The sequence below is a fragment of the Pteropus vampyrus genome, unplaced genomic scaffold, assembly GCF_000151845.1.
Source record: "Pteropus vampyrus isolate Shadow unplaced genomic scaffold, Pvam_2.0 Scaffold27, whole genome shotgun sequence".
NCBI lineage: Eukaryota > Metazoa > Chordata > Mammalia > Chiroptera > Pteropodidae > Pteropus > Pteropus vampyrus.
Genome location: NW_011888808.1, coordinates 4,432,379 through 4,449,601, shown reverse-complemented (window position 1 = coordinate 4,449,601; position 17,223 = coordinate 4,432,379).

Below are 17,223 nucleotides of genomic sequence, written 5' to 3'. Positions count from 1 at the left end.
CTCTGACTAGGACTTTCAATACTAAGTTGAATAAAATTGGAACTAGCAGTCATCCTTGTATTGTTTCTGATCTTTGAGGAGAAACATTTTAGTGTTTTACCATTGAGTTTGATGCAAGCTGTGGGTTTGTCACACATGGCCTTTATTATATTGAGATACATTATCTCTATACTTAATTTGTGGAGTGTTCTTAATCATGAAAGGATATTGAATCGTTTTTGACTTCAGTTGAGTCTTTTCTTTTTTTTTCCTTAATCTGGCTAAACATTTGTTAAAGAGTACTGATAATAGTTAGTAATCTACAAAATTAAAGTAAGTTTTTTTTCCTTTAAAAAAAACTAACTCTTAATTTTACTTTTTTTTTTTTGCTATTCTGTCCAGAAATCACTTGTGTATTTAACTAAGGTTAACTACATTGCTCTAGGAGACACGGGCATTTTTGAGGTCATGTTAAGCTATAGCAAGCCTCTTTGTCTTAATTAATAAGTGAATTATAAAACACTCAATAATGCTTATGGAAAGATTGTGATTCATCTGTTTAAGTTTTTTGATCATTCTCTGTTGCTTTGATGAATGATTAACTCTATTTCAGAAACATAGCTCTTATAGATGCATACTTGGAAGATATTTTATGTTTTCCAGTAGATGCAATCAGACTCAAGTTTTACTTTTCCTAGACATGACAAATTCTTTTAACTATCTACTTGATTTCAAAGTAAAACCTTAATATGACTATGACCATCAGTGGTTATTCTTTAATCAGAATTCTTAAAAGTTATGCTTTTTAACATCTTTCCTTGTTAACATACTGAAACATAAGTAGGGGCTTGCCAACATCTCACTAAGACATGTGCTTCCTAAGAAGATGCAGATTACTAAATATTATCAGTAAAACACAAATAAATAGCTTTCATCTTTTTTTTTTTTGGCTATTCAGGACATACTTCCTGAAATGCCATTTTCAATTGGCTTTTCTGACAAGACACTCTTTCAATCTTTCCACTTTGAGGCTGTCTCTTTGAATGTTCCTTTTATTTCCCATAAAATATTGAGATTCAAAAAATTTCTTCTTAGGTTTTTTTATATTATCACTTTGTATGTGTGTATGTGAGTGTGTATGTGTGTATATATTATTCCTTAAGTTATCTCATTTCCATCTATAGTCTCAATTAATATCTACAAAAAGAAACTTCGTAAGCTTGTAAATCTCACTTTGATCATCCCACCTTCCTCTTCTGAGCTCCATATATATGAATTCAACTCTATTTATCTATCAGCGGTATTTCAAAGAAGAGTAAGCCAAAACATTAGAGCTCACTGATATGGCTAGCTGAGTAGCAGAACAATTGTCTTGCCTAGTAGATAATAATTTAATGCGTTGCAACATACTCATGTGTAAAATATGTAGAAGATACACAATTCTTTATCCTTGTGATTTGTCAGACATCTCACTTCATGGAAGATGCCAAGACTAGCAAATTTTAAGAAAAAGCTACAGTCTCCCACTTGCATCCTTCTATTGTACTCTATACTTTGTATTATCTTTGAAGTTCTTTGGGAGTAAACATAAGTAAAGGCATCGTAGAAAAGTATTTGAGTCATCTCAACTATCTTAGCTTTGCATTAATGAGAAGCATGGGAAACCAAGGGCAAGATGAACAGAAAAAATCACTTAAATAATAACTAGGGCTAAGGATTATTTATAATATTTACTATAGTTTAAGCCATGGGAAGATATAGGGCATTTAAGAGTGTATATCAAATATTTACCCTCATCTAAGATTTAATATAATACAGTTAAGTAGCCAAACCAAGGATATTAATTAGAAGTAAGTGCTGAATTAAAAAAAAGAGAGAGAGAAGCATTAACCTAAGAGTCAAAAGGACTCTGTTCAAGTAATTGTTCAATTAATTATATAAGACAAGACTGCAGACAGGTAGATAGGTAACTTAATCTCTGATGCTCACTTTTTGTTGGTTTCATATACATAAAGATAGCTTTTTTTTTTTAATCAAAACCCTTAGAGGGGAGAATTTTGGTATTAAATATCAATTTTATTTTTTTAAATCTTTTCTTCTCATTTTGAAACAAATTATTTTAGAGGAATAATCTTTCTCTTAATTTATTTCATTACTATATGAATTATACTTTCTAGCTCTAAACAATAAAAACATGGAGGATTTTGTAAAATATTTATATTAAAATTTTTAATCACCAGTAGCAGTGTCTTCTATATTTAATCATTAATCATTTAATCTCCATTTATTTTTTCCCCCAAATTAGGTAATAGGAGTATTAAATAGAAAAATAAAATGTTATTTTTTGCCATTTCTATTTTTTAAGCTTACATGCAGATAAATAAATAATCTTAACTGCAACTTATTTTTTTTTAAATTAATTATAATATATTTTCTTCTTGGGGTTATGTTTTGTTTTACATGTAACTTCTTTGCAAAGCTATCCATACCCAACATTGGAAAATCATATTATTTTATCCCTTTGAATAATAATAATTTTATATTATTATTTTTGCCAAAATTTATATTAAAAATAATGATCAGAGACTGAATGACTCTATATAGTTGAATTATCCCTCCAAAAATGTCTAAAAGTGTTCAATATTTAGATTGATTTGACTGTTTCTGACTGATTTCAACTTATTTGACCAATTGCATTGAATGATTAATTAATGCATTTATTGCATATGTAAAAAAATCCTAGATTGTGTATAACCATGGATCTTTTTCTGATTATTTCTTCTTTGAATCTCATACCTCTGAAAAGCCTGAAAAGATAAAACATTACTCTTTATTTATCATCTCAGAAATATTTATTTTACATGCAACTTATTTTTTTAAAATTAATTATAATATATTTTCTTCTTGGGGTTATGTTTTGTTTTACATGTAACTTCTTTGCAAAGCTATCCATACCCAACATTGGAAAATCATATTATTTTATCCCTTTGAATAATAATAATTTTATATTATTATTTTTGCCAAAATTTATATTAAAAATAATGATCAGAGACTGAATGACTCTATATAGTTGAATTATCCCTCCAAAAATGTCTAAAAGTGTTCAATATTTAGATTGATTTGACTGTTTCTGACTGATTTCAACTTATTTGACCAATTGCATTGAATGATTAATTAATGCATTTATTGCATATGTAAAAAAATCCTAGATTGTGTATAACCATGGATCTTTTTCTGATTATTTCTTCTTTGAATCTCATACCTCTGAAAAGCCTGAAAAGATAAAACATTACTCTTTATTTATCATCTCAGAAATATTTATTTTACATGCAACTTATTTTTTTAAAATTAATTATAATATATTTTCTTCTTGGGGTTATGTTTTGTTTTACATGTAACTTCTTTGCAAAGCTATCCATACCCAACATTGGAAAATCATATTATTTTATCCCTTTGAATGTATACAATGAATTATGAACACAAGAGTATTTGTGCTGCTGAGAGGAAATAAATTAAGTACTCAATTGCATACCAGAGAGGTACATATTTTCTTTGAATTTAGCTAGATTTGGGCAGGTAGGTAAAGAGAATAATGTTTTTCTCTTAGTGCACTATTTATCAACCACTGCAGTGGCTCAAAGCAATTTCGTTCTCTCTTCATGTCCCAGGGGTCCCAATATAGATTTTCATTTTGCCAGCTGGAATGAGTCTGAAAACTCTCCCTGATGCTTGGTCTTGATCAGCTGCTGCTCTTCATTGACTGGGCAAGTAATCATCTTACTGCCACTAAGATGGAGAAGTGACCTATCCTAAGAGTGACCCTGTAATTTATTTACTCTTTGTGTTACACTAAGCTGTTCTGTTGAAGGACAACAGAACTGCCTGAGTTAAATGTGAGACATCTGGGTTGCTGGCCGCAATTGCAAATGAAATTCATGGTTTTGGGGTGAGGATAAAATATATATGGGGCTTCTTTTAAGTGGAATTCTGCAGAAGAGCACATGCGCACACCCACACGTACACAGAGTTCTTAAAATTCCTATATACCTGTTATCCTCACCTACAAACTGTGGACATGTTTTGTGCACAAGAACATGCTAGATTATGGAAATGCAAAAATGAATAAAATATCATACTTATTTGAAAAAAAATCTAAGTCAACCTATAAACAACACTGAAAGCACAGACACACTGAGCAATAGGATGAAATCAAGGCAATTATTATTATTTTTGGTCATTACGCTACACTTTTTAATTAAAATAATTTATTTCAAAATTTAAAAAGCCATTTAAAGCTTCCCTCTTGTAAAGACATCTCCATTTAATATTTTATTAAAATAGATATTTTAGTTATATATCAATTTAAAGCAACCACCCCACAACTTAATGGAATAAAATAGGAATAATTTTAATATGCTCACAGATTCTGACAGGAATTCAAAAAGAACATAACAGGAATGGCTTGTCTGAAGTCCATGATGCTCAGGACTTCAACTGGGAAGATGTAAATATGGGGGCGGGAACAGTTTGAGCTGGTGAATCCATTTCTATCTTGCTTCTACCATTCATATGTTTGTATTTGTATCCATGTCCTGCTGTAACACCTAAAGGTGCCCACACCTGTGCTTTGGGGATAACTGTATTCTGACAGGAAGCAAACTGAGGACATTCCTAAGGGGGAGCATTCTATGAGATTGTGTCAAAAGCTGCCTGGGCTTTCATGACACGTAGCATCTTTTATGCCGTATTATATCAATGAGGCACTAAGCTTTTCGCTCTCAGTGGGAAGAATATTAAAGAATTTGGTATTAGATTTAAAAGCACATAATGCTGAAATTTGTTAATCCCTTTGCATATGAAAGTGTGTTTCACTTTAAAGTGTGTAGAGAAAATTGTAACGATTTAAAACATGTTTAACTTTGAGTGACATCAATGAGTTCCGTAACAATTCTATGGTGATAGATTAGCTCGTTGAATTTATAACGTACAATTTAGAAAAATGAAGGTTACAATTTTCAATATGTCATACATGGTATAACAAGATAAATTCTCAACCTTCTTGTCTGAAACTGATATGGCATTTTCCAACATTTGTCTCTTTCCTGTAGGGATGAGTCACAATAAATGTATTCTATTATCACCTACATTTGGAATTAAATATTCTTAACTTCATAATCTGCCATCCTTTCCCACTGTGGATAACCATCGTGCTTACTAGAAAAGTAAAACTTAAGTAGTAAAAATTATGTAGGTTGAGGGGTGGGGGGAGCGCTCAGTGACAACAAAAAATATTTAGACTGAAAATGAAGAATCTATTTCATATAATACTAGATTCAGAGATACGTGATTGCCAACATCAGTCACACTCAACAGGGTCAAGGACATGTCTGAGTTTCTTAACTTTCTCAGAGTTCAAAGCATGCTTACATCACTGTGAGTGTCCTGTCCTCATGAGAGATTAAAAGGCAAGATGCAGGGGCCAATGAAAGTAGACCTTTGCTTTACCTCCCTTTGTCTTATCAGGAGAATCTCATTTTTCTCATGCAGTTCTTATGTGCTCTGTATTGCCCAGAGGAGGGTCACACTATCACCCCTATATTACCCCATATGCAAAGATGAGGCAAGAGGGTATTTGGCTTTTCTGCCCCTTGTAATGGGAGATATGTAAGGAACAATGGGTTTGGGGTAGAAGAAATTCAACAGTATGTATTATAATTGTGATCAGCAGAGCAATGAGCTCCCCCGCATGCCCTAATCCTCACAACCTGTGAATATGTTATTTTACGTGGCAAAAAGACATTGCAAATGTGATAAAGGATTTTCAGATGAAAGATTGTCCTGGATTATCTGGTTGGACCCAGTGTAAGGACAGAGCTCTTTATAACTGAGTCAGACACTAAATTTTTGGTAATTTGTTACAGCAGCAATAGGGAACTAATGCAATGGTCCAATAGTAAAGAGAATAGATTGATCCTGTTTTGCAACAAACTTATTTTACTCTATAACGCAATTTTTCTTCTAAGAATTCTAAAATTACTAAAATGGTGAATGAAACATTTATGCAGAGTTAAAACCCAAGTTTGATTAGATTGTCTAAGATAATTAAATTGTTCCTTGAAAACAAATTACAAATTATTAGAATTTGAACCTGATTAAACATCTCAGATATTCAAATAAATATATATTAACTATTATAGAGATTTAGGCTAGATGGTAAAAGCAAAAATTGGGCAAGTGTGTTTTCTCACTTTATTACCTCAAAATACAAGATGGAAAATTATACATAAAGTATACACACCACTTGTATTTATATTGAAATTGTATTTTATTTTCATAGAAATGGTATTTTTTATTTTATTTGAAAAAAGAAGGCTGTAGAGTCACATACACATACATAACGCATATATATTTATATAATGTGAACAATTAGAGAATATTATGGCATGATGACATCTGGTTTCATCAGTCATTTTGTAAACATGATTCAAAATATGTTGAGATAGAATGAAGCTATATTATTTATCTGTTTTTTTCCCTTGCAGTTAAAAATACACAATAAAAACAGCACAGCTTGATTGTTGATTTCTATCTTCAATTAGCATAGAAGCAAATTGATTTTTTTTTTTTTTTTTTTTTTGCTTTAAAGGGAAAAACAACAGAGTTGTTTTCTTCTTCCTGCTGTATTTCTATCAAAAACATTTTTACTGCAAACCATGTTTGCATCTTAGGCAAGTTATTTCCATTATTTTTAAATCAGAAATAATTTTCAGTTGCAGTTCTTTATGCTCCCTTAAGGAAATATATTAGCCACCGCATGATGGTTTAAAAACACAATTAGCCTTTTTCTCATTCTTTTCGTGTTATCCATCCAGGTGGGTGGTCTTTAAACACTCAAGTAATCATTTCAAATGCTCTAAACATACACAAGTTAGGCTCCTCTACTGGGGTCAAAGATGTATTATTTTCAGTCATGTTTGGCTTTAGATGAAATGGTTTGAAAAAAATCTGAAAGTTTTAGTTCTTCAATGAGTCATTCTCCGTTGAATGGTAAAGTCTGATAAATGATAACCTGCTTGGAAAAAAGGATACTGTTGAAATAAACATTCCAATCAACTAGAAGAAGCAGCAGGACAATAACAAAGATGGTCTTCTTATAAATTCTTTTAGGTACAGAATAATAGAAAAGAATAAAAAGACAAATTTTCTTTTATTTGAAATAAAGTCTGGCTACTTTGTAATACAGCAAGTGATATAGTTTATCTAATTACTCTTGCAATATAACAAAGTTACAGAAAAAATTATTACCTTATTATAATAAGCTACTTTATTTATTAATTATAGTAAAAAAAGTTGTATCTATTATGTCCATGGCTTACAGTAATACTTAAATAACTTGCCCACAATTATATATACAATAATTTGCATACTGGAATTGAAACTCTCTGTGTTAATGCCTCTGTCTCAATTCTTAGGTTATTCTGTTCTCAATTCCAGGTGCTCCCAAATTGTATAGCCTATGGAGACCCTGAACCAAAGCGTGTCATCTGTTTAATAAAAACCAGCTGCCCTTGGAAAATTTCTACTACTAAAATAAAAACCAGCCTATGTGATCATGTGAACAATTCTTCTCAGGGGTGATTGACTTCTCTCTTTACATAGCTACTAGTATTCAATTTTGATGCTACATATAGACTTGATGGAAAGCAATAAGTACAGTCTCACTCTCCTCACTCCTCACAAAAGTATTTATTAAACCATATCCAAACCAAAAAGAAAATGATTTATCATTAAGGATATCCAACAGAATTAATTATAAATAATCATAACAGCACAAGAGAAGGAAAAAATCCATCTCCCCAAAAGAAACTATCATAATTAGAAAATGATTCAGAAAATACCTCAAAAAAACAAAAGTATCAGCTTTTTGTTGTTGTTGTTAAGATGATATACATTGACTATAATTGTGGCATTACTTTAGCCTTTGAGAATATTTCAGAAATAACTACTTTTTGCTTATGTAGGAGTAGTTTTTAATTTTATGTGAACATTAATTTAAGAGAGTTTATATATATTATTTGATAATTTGATATTAATATTACAAAACAAAGAAAATCATAATTTTCAACCAGAATTATATAACTTTCAAACTATATAGTATGAAATTAGTCAAAAAGTTGTTTTGTTTAAATTAGATAATTTTATGTCATTTGACATGCTGTGCTACATCGGACCATAATGCAATACAATTTTAAAAAATATGTGACATTGTTGCCAAATGATCTTGACATAATAAATATGAGTTCTGTGTCTCTTTTTCTTTCACTATAATTTCCCAGTATTCTGGCTTTTTACTCTCATTTTGCCTCAATTTATTCATTTGTAAAGGGGGACTTTAACAATAACTCTTTCATAAGTTAGGCACATTGAATTTGTAATTTATTCTGCATTAAAATGTTTTTCACATAGTAAGGATTTGATTAATGCTAATATTAGTGTTAGTATCAATATAAATCTGGTCCACTTATTTAGTACTTGACTTGACTTCACATAGCCATCGTTAGAAGGTTCTGGAGCTCAGCAGAATCTTCTCATTTCCTAACTAGCCATGCAGGATCAACACTTTCCAATATTCTTCTGTGGCTATTGATATGTCAGAGACAGATTTCTTCTGAACCATTACACTAAGTGCATTCCATATACATCCACATATAGCATAGTTCTTCAAACATTTTTAACTCTCATATTATTCTTAAAAAGTGTGATTTCTATGAGAACTGAAATCTAGGAATGTGCATTTGGACCTCTGTCATCAGACCTAAAAAAATTCAAGGGCTTAGCTATTCCTGAAACTTCTAATAGTTTTTTTTTTTAAATATATCTATCATTATATTCCTATATAACTTACAAAGAGTAAATGCAGAAATCGTGACAGCACAATAATCACAGAATAAACATACCTCTGTAACTCTAGCCCATATCAAAAATTTGAATGTTATTGGCATCTCAGTAACCAACATTAATTGTCTTTCTAAATCTCTACTACTCACTCCAGTCCAAAGGTAACCAACTATACTGACCTTCAAATATTACACATTAGTTTTTCTACTTTTTAAATCATGTGTAAATGAAATCACACAGTATGCATTTGCTTAATGTCTGTTTTCTTTTGCTTCACTTTATATGTGTGAAAGTCATTCATGTTGTTGTGAGTAGCAATAGTGAGTAGATTTTCACCACTGCAGACAATTTTATTTCAAGTATACACTGCATTCATCCTTCATTTGGTGGAAATATTTCGTTCTAGTTTTGACAATTATGAATAATTATGCTATAAATATTAATATGGATATTTTATGATATATATATATATATACATATGGAATATACTGAAGATGAAGTTGCTGAATTGTTAGATTTGCATATGTTGAACTTTCATAGGTAACTTTCTAAAGTGGTTATTTGACTTTGCACATCTAACCACAGTTCATCCTTGCTAAATCTTTACTGTCCTTCTCCTTCCTCCTCCTCATCCTCCCTTCTTCTTCCTCTTCTTCTTCCTCTTCTTCTTCCTCTTCTTCTCTTCTTCTTCTTTTCTTCTTCTTCGTCGTCTTCTTCTTCTTCTTCTTCTTCTTCTTCTTCTTCTTCTTCTTCTTCTTCTTCTTCTTCTTCTTCTTCATTTTACTTGATTTATGGTAGTATTTAGATATTTTAGATTTAATTTGCATCTCTCTTATCCTTCTGGTTAAGGACCTTTTCATAGATTTATTGACCAGTTAGGCATCTTTTGAAAGCTATTTGTTGAAGTCTTGCTATTTCTTCTATTATTTGTCCAAAGTTTTCTTTTTGATTTATAGGAGATCTTTATATAGTGTAGATAAACGCCTTTTGTCTGTTTTATCTATCTAAAACATATTCTCCTTCTCTGTGACAATAGAAATTGATTTTATTTTCTGATACTTTGTTGAAGATATAACTCTATATTCAAGGCTACTTTAATCCAAACAAGTATTGAGTTGATTTGAACCTAAGCTCCAGAGCCATAAGGCTGTTCTAATTCTGCTTTACCTTTTCCCCAATGTGTAATCTTCTGATTCCCTACAAAACATCCGGGGTGCTTACTAAAGACCCTCTTTTTTGGCAGGATCAGGAATAAAGAAGTTGGGGTGAGTGAGATGGGAAAACAAAGAAAAGCCAACAACACATTTAACTGTTAGGTAGCTAGTCAGACATGGGCAACAGAACAAAGGAATAAGGACCCAGCCTAGAGACTGCCCAAAGAACATCCCAATGGTGGATAAGCACATGTGCACTAGGCAAAGTTATTGCCTAGAGTCAATCAGATGGCAATTACCTAGGAATGCCTTTGGAACCACCTATCATGGCCAATTACCTAGGAATGCCTTTGGAACCACCTATCATGGCCCAAATATAAGGCAAACATTTCCACTTCTTGGTCCTTTTGCCCTTTTGGGTTCTCTCTCTTTTTGGTGGCCTTTTGTGGCCTTTTTGCCTTTTTGTAGCCATTTTGGCCCCTTTTTGTTGGTTACAGAGCTGGGACCATGTGCCTCCTAGGGGCAAACTTTGTCTTTCTCCATGGGCCTCCTTGGGGCATTCTTTGTCTTTCTAAACTATATTTTTAATAAAACTTTTACATCTCAATGATCTGTGATTCTTGACTGTGTCATTCAAGGAAGAACTGAGGAAAAATGCTAACTACACATCTATACCGTCATCATCCCTCTCCCTACCCCTTACCATTGGGGTGACATTGAACTCCATCAGCCCCAATGGTGACATAACTATGAGAAAGCAATTCTTAACTGGGGACAGTGCATGCACTGACCAAGCATTCTCACTGAGATGTGTGGGAAAGGATATGGTGAGGAAGATAAAGTCAGAAATCATTTTGAGTTGATTTTTTCGGTTTTTACGCCCTTCAACAATACCAGATGCTTGCATTCCTTCACTGCTCTTCACTATCAGCTCGTTGTTTAGGGACTTTTATAATAAGAGATACACCATAGTCAGCCTGCAAATAATCTGAAGAATCAAAATCATAACACAGATAAGATACTAGGGCCAGAGGGTTGTGGCTAGAGTCAGCTGATTGATTAGGGAAACAAACAAACAAAAAAACAGCACCACAACTTGGAAAAGTATCCACAGGGAAAAGATTCCACTAAGAGTCCGAGAGGAGGCCAAAGCGTCAAAGTGAGAGACGCTAATTCCTCATGTAAGGTGTCACCCAACACTGCAAAACAATTGGTCTCCTTTTGGTAGAAGTCGCAAGTGTGGCACGGAGTGGTGGCCTATGCGTGGGAACCACAGAGTTTTTCACGATGATGGGTAGATCATCATGTCTAGGATGCTTCTAGATCTAGTCAGCCACAGTGACAGCAACTCGATTCTAGTCGGTCTCATATGAAAATGACCCTTGCCATGAACATCTACAGGAGAGACACCGACAGTTCAATCAGTAGCAATGATCTGTTTCCACAGTTTTCACCTCCAAAGGGAATGTTTCATCTGCCGGTTTGTAGTTTTCCAAATGACAAAAAAAAAGGTAGCAATGGCAATGCCCAAGAGTCAATAAAACTGTAACAAGGTTTCCTAGTGGAGAATTGACCAGGGTTAGGAGAATGACCTTAAGTTCTTTTAGCAGTGCACTCAAATCAATAGTTGGTTTCATATAGTTGCTGTTGAAGTTGAAGCTACAATAGTCCCGTAACCTTAGATCTCAGGTAAACTAAACCACCAGTCAGCTAGACCCAGATATTTAGGGGAAGCTCTGTGAATCAAGATTTTGAGCCCGTGGTTTTGATTCATGAAATGCAGTCGTGGTAAACGCTTATCCCAACGAGATAGCCGTCACTTTTTTCAGGTAAATGTAAGTAGTCACAAAGGCCAGGCCGGCACTATCCTTTTTTTTTCCCCCCCCTTAAAGGGCAGTGTAGTAGATGATGGCTGTGTCCAATAGGTGGCACTGTTGCACTGGGAAATGGTTTTCAGTACTTCAGCAGGCATTAAGAATTTAAATAAAGTTTTGATTCATTTCTCTTGTCCTTGAGACTCTATAGTTCCTGTATGATCATCGGGTGTGCGTAGTGGAAGGGAGCAGAACAGGGAGAAGGTTGGAGTGGGGAGTGTGGGTGATATTTCATTAGCACCTCTCTCTAAGAGGCAGTCACCGAAGGGGAGAATTCTCTCCGAAACTTAAGTCATGGGGAAGTCCAGACACCGTTAAAGGTATACTCAGCAGTGATGATAAGAATAGCAATGCACTAACTTTGCTCTAGGATTTTCCCCCACAAAGTCTCTTTAGCTTCCCTTCTCCTCTGAGCCCTCCACTCAATTCTCCTTAGTTGAATTTGAGTGTCCCCTTCCCTCATGAGATCTGCTTGGTGACTTTGATACGTGTAACCCAACACAGCTGTAGCAATTTCAATTCCTCCTCTTGAAGTTCACCAGTATATGTATAGGTGGGTGGGTGTGGTCTTCTGTCTGTTTTGGAGTCAAAGAGAACTTGTTCACACTCCGATCCTCTTTCTCCTTAAAGTAACTGAGATTGGGTTAGGGAGAAATGGAGGGATCAGAGATGGGGGAGGAGGAGCTTCATGCCATTAGGCATGACACATTTCTTGTCCATTTTTATTTGTCTATACACTGCTCACGGCTTAACCAAATAAATAAAGTTTCTGATGCACTCAAAGCTCTATATTACCTAGTAATAGTTTTCAATATTTACTTTGATTTTAGAATCTCTTTGGGTCAGTAGCCACAGCCATATTGTTTTTTGGCTTGGGCTGTGGTGCTTGTTAACTCAATGTCACCACAACGTACTTTTTTCTGTCTACCCAGAGAAGAGTAAACAAAACCCAAAACACCATTTGGGCAGCACATTTCAATCGTATTTCTCATGGGACCAGCCTCTCTACATTAAATTATTCATTTTCATTTATGTTTTAATTTAATTAATTTATTTTAATTATTCATTGAATTTAAAATATTATTCATTTATAAATATACCAGTGGAAGATCCTACCAGCTACTTCTTCACTTCCCCACCCACCTTTCATTTAGTTGAGACTGTTGGTTAACAAATCCCAGAAAACTGTTTTTTATCCCTGAACTCAGGCCTCAGAGCCATTATCTTTCTCTTCCTGAAATCCACAGTCTGTCAGTATCCCACCCTCACTGACAAAGTCAGCTCTGTGAAGAGCATTAGATCTTACCTATTTTCAAGCTAAACATTTAGCCTGACCCAGATAACATGTATGCTGGCATGAGACACAACACTTTAAGGCCTGAGACAAAGGCCTTTGTTACTCATGGCACACCAAGCACCATAAACATTGGCAATATTTTCGTCAGTTTCCCTCGCCTTGAGTTTCACGGTAGAGATCCAGGTAGACCCGTATAAATGTCTGCACACACACTGGGTCGTATTAAACGAGAGAACTCAGAGCTTAGGCCACTGAACCCTTTATAATGAGTAGTGAGCATGCCTACCCTTCACTCTTGGGAAAGATGTAAATTTACTACCTGCCCTTTGCTCCCGAAAGACAGTGTCTTTCAAAGCTGGCTACACTGTGAACATCTTTGAAAAGGCAGTTTAGAACAAAGGTCAAACAGCGCCTGTGCTCATAAGACATGCAGAAATGCAAGACATTAATAGAGAATTGTCTCTCAAATACTGATATAAAGAAGCATGGAATGAAAAATAAGTCTTATCTAAATACTCTTTTTTTTTTTCTGAATTTAAAGTGTTAGTTAAGAAGGGTACTTTGTTCTTTAACTATTTTTACTTGTATCAAAAATACATATGTGTGGATAGATATTTAAAGTATTGCTATTTTAAAATGTGGGTACATATATAGAAACAATATAAATACATCTTTAAATGTATAATTCAGAATATATTTGAGTTAGTTATATTCATTGTTCTATAGACGAACAAAATTTTCATTTTCTAAAACACAGAAGTTATTAGTGACATAAATACACACAATTCATTGTAGAAAATAAAGTGGTTTTAGGGAAAGTAACCTCAGAAGGTGATCTGATCATAAATTCCTAACCTGGCAGGCCATGGTGAATAGTCATACCCCAGGCATCTAACTTCTTTAGTAAAAGATTTATCTTTGCCTTAAGTGAGACTTGTTCTTCGTTTTTGTGCATCTAGGTTAACATTCCTTTGAAATAAACAACACTTAAGAAAGCATATAATCTTGTTAACTATCTTATAATCCAATCTCCACCTTGTTTTCACCCACCCGCTTGTATATATATATATTTTTTATGTTCCCTCACTAATTCAAATGCATAAAAGAATTGCAAAACTATCATTCCCCAGAGCATTTGAAATCTTGCTTCCCTGCAATTGTCAGTTTGGATCAAATAACTCACAAAAATTCTCTACAGGTTTGACTTTCTTATGTTGACATTATTTCTATTTTAAAAACAATAAATGTTAATAAAAATATACTGTATAACTTTGTGCTTTCTCAATGATAGATTTGTCGTATAAACACTTAAAAATTGTTCTTATACTTATATGACAAGAATATCGCGTTTAAGTGCATTCGAAGTCATCTGGTGAAGGAGAAAGGGGAGCAGACTTTGCCAACACCCCAAAATATGCCTCTTTGGGATATTGACAATTGTAATAGTGAACTAGCTCTCCTGGGTTCCCAAGAGACAGAAAGCCATGAGAGGCCTGGAAGAAGCTCTGAAAGCCAAGTAGAAGTTATCCTTTGCAAAAAAAGACATTTATCCTGCCTTCTCTATAAATAAGGAAAGGTAGGAACTGAAATCTGCATATCAATCATACCTTTGTTTACTGTGCTTTTCCTAATCATCTCCCATAATTGACTTTCCATCCTCAACATTTTCTTTTGTCTTTAGCTGAAGGTGATATTTAAGGCAGTTCTTCAGTTGTTTTATAGTTACTCGGTTTTCTTTGGTCTCTCCTATGTATACAGTAAGTATACATGTTATTAAACTTTAATTTGTTTTTCTCCTTCTAATCTGTTTTATGTCAATTTGATTATTAGATAAGCCAGAAGAAATTATAAAGAGTGGAAGAAAACTTTTCTTCTCTGACATTGGTTTGATAAAAGGTACTGAGACATACAGAAGTAGGCTTAATATTAAAGAAAATAAAGTTTATGTAATTGTGGATGCCTAAGAGAAAGAGTTATTGAATGTGAACTCCAAGATGGAATTTACCTGCTGAGATGGACTCCCTATGGTCAAATGAGGGCCCAAATTTCATAAATAGTAAGAGCCTCGTGGCCATGTCATGACCCAGGCTTCTCATGTGCTCTGTATTCCATAAGAACCTCAGACTGAACTCCTGGCTTCCTGCACTATTACCTGACTTATTAAGCCCTGTGAGTCAACTAATGTAGAAAAACCCCGGTTTCCTATTTCTGCCAACGGAATGAGGGACTGAGACCTGCCACGTCTATCGGAATGACACACTTGCATCTATACTGACCAATCAGAACTGCACAATTTAGATAACTTATTTACATAAAACAGACCTAACTGAGAACCTGGGTGGAAGCTTTTGCTAAAAATGTAGCCTCCCCTTTGTCTTGGTGGAGTACAATTTATAAAGGTTGCTACCTAAATATTCATCTCCCTTGCTGCAGCCCCTTTTGCTAAATAAATGCTTTTTATTTTTCATTACAGTCTAAAATTAATCTTGATTTACATATTACAATAAAGTATTAGACTGCCAGTTAACTGTATATCTTCCTTTCAGTAGTTGCATCCCTAATCTAGCTCAGAGAAAGCTCTTCTTTTGGCCATTTTTAACCATCTGGTACAGGATACTTTTATTTGCCATTTTAACATTTTAATGTATGAAAAAAGCTTATTCATCAAACACCTTTTCCCTTGGTTGCAAATATGCTGTACAGTTTATAGGAAAATGAAAAGGCAAGACTTATAAATGAATGAGTCAGTTTGTGTAATAAAATGACAATTTCACAATAAAGTAAATATTATAGAGATTGTTGACTGAATGAGATAGAGGAGTAACTATGCTCACTTCTCATTAGTGTCACACCTGCTTAGAGATTAAATTGCATTATTTTATGCTACATTAAAATGGCATTTTCTAGAGTGATATTTTACATTTCTGATAGGCAGTCGTGAATGCCTCGTTGCACTCAGCAATATTCTGTTTTCAGTGAACATTTCTATTAGTGACAATTCAGCCATAATTTTATTTCAGAAAAAAAGGCAATGTCAGCAAGGACACAGGTATATACATCCTTTTTCAAATCTAAACCAGAGTAATACGAAATTTTACCGTTGTTAATAGCTTATAAATTCAGGCAGATGAAACCAATTTAAGGCTTCATTCAAATGCCACCTCCTACAAACATTAATACTAAATAAAAACCTGTGGATTGAAGAAAGAACACAATTTTCTATCTAGTATTTTCAAATTAGATTATTTTTAAAAACTAAGATTATGGACATTATCTGTTATGTATGTTTTATTTAAGTTAGAAAAATGTTGATCCCAAATGTCCATTATATGATAATTTTTCCTTTCCTATTTTATTTATGACTAAATATTTATTAGTATTTGGTTTATATTCTTGAAATTACAACTATCTAATGGTCTAATAATTTAAATCAGATTTTTAACATAAGTAATTTTTTAAACACTGTATTTTCTTATTTAAAAATCCTGCTTATCGTTTCAGGGAAAAAATTCCAGCGTACTCACTAAAATGCTTATACCCAGATCCGGAAATGAGTAATAAGACTGTTTCTCATACATTATCCTTGGCTCATATTGTCTTCCATAAATGTTTTGTTAATAAGTATATGAACATATAATTTTTTATTAGAGATTCTAAATTTTGATAGAAATTGCCATTTAAAAAAAATGCATCAATCTTAAGCACATTTGTGTAATTTGAAAAAAATGTCTAATTATAACTTATTACTTTTAAAATGAATTACTTCATAGAAAAGACAGGAAGAGGGTAAAACAAACAAAGAAACAATCATGGATCTAAATTAGCACCAAGAGGCCTCTTAGAATTTGCCAGACAACTCTCAGTTTTGTTTTGTTTTGTTTTTTCTCATTCGGCATATTTTCATGCATCAATTACAAAACATTTAGAAACGCTACTCACTCATTTACCAAAACCATTATATTGGTTAGTGGGGATTTAATTTCTGCCCTAGTTGGAGAACATGTTTGAAGCAGAGTTCTTG